The following is an 875-nucleotide window of genomic DNA, read 5'->3' as shown; positions in this document are numbered from 1 at the left end:
ATGAGTTTGAGTAAACTCTGGGAGTTGGTGATGAACAGGGAAGCCTGGCATGCTGCAGTCCATGGGATCTCAGAGTCAGACATGAATGAGTGACTGAACTGAACTGAAATAAGCCCTATTGTCAGTGAGCCACAGAAACTCATAAAGTTCTCTATGTAACAAAAGTTGCTATACTTTCCACCTATACAGTTCACTCTTATTGCTGATTTAAATTATCCCTCTGAGAAACCACTCTTAGTGGGTGACAGGGTGTGGCTGGCTGGGTTGTTCCTCACTATAATGAAAGTCTCTGTTAGAACCAGCCAGGCAACTGGCTTTTTCTGCCTCACCCAAACACTGTCTAGTACATTGGCAAATTCCAAGGATACGAAGCCATTAGAGAAAGAATCTCCCATTCACCTGGTTGCCTTTACTCAAAAAAACCCGAAGTTACTCCCTAGCCCATGATCAAGGATGCAAGCACTCATTGGAGTCATGCTTCTTGGAACACCCTATGGGCTGTACAGTTCTCAAACCAAGAGTTGGACTGGGCAATGATATGGAGCCAGAATTTGGAACGTGAACCATCAAAGGGATGGGAAAGCACATGGGGAAATGGTCCAGCTGCAGCTGCTGAGATTCAGTTATATCTGAAGGCACAACAAGGTTCTTGGACAGTATAGCAATAATCTGCAGTCCCAGAAGTTGACCAGAATCAGTAGTCAGCATCAGTGTGGAGATGGGGGCATTATTGACTCATTATGCTCATCATGAGCACAGTTTGATTCCTATCTTTCAGATCTTACTTCTTTTCACTTTACCAATGAAGACTCAGACTCCAGGAGGCTGTGGAACTCACTCACTGTATCCTCAGACAGAAATAGGATTCAAACCCA

Source organism: Muntiacus reevesi, chromosome 3, assembly GCF_963930625.1.
Source record: "Muntiacus reevesi chromosome 3, mMunRee1.1, whole genome shotgun sequence".
Classification (NCBI taxonomy): Eukaryota; Metazoa; Chordata; class Mammalia; order Artiodactyla; family Cervidae; genus Muntiacus; species Muntiacus reevesi.
This window is presented reverse-complemented; position numbering follows the sequence as displayed.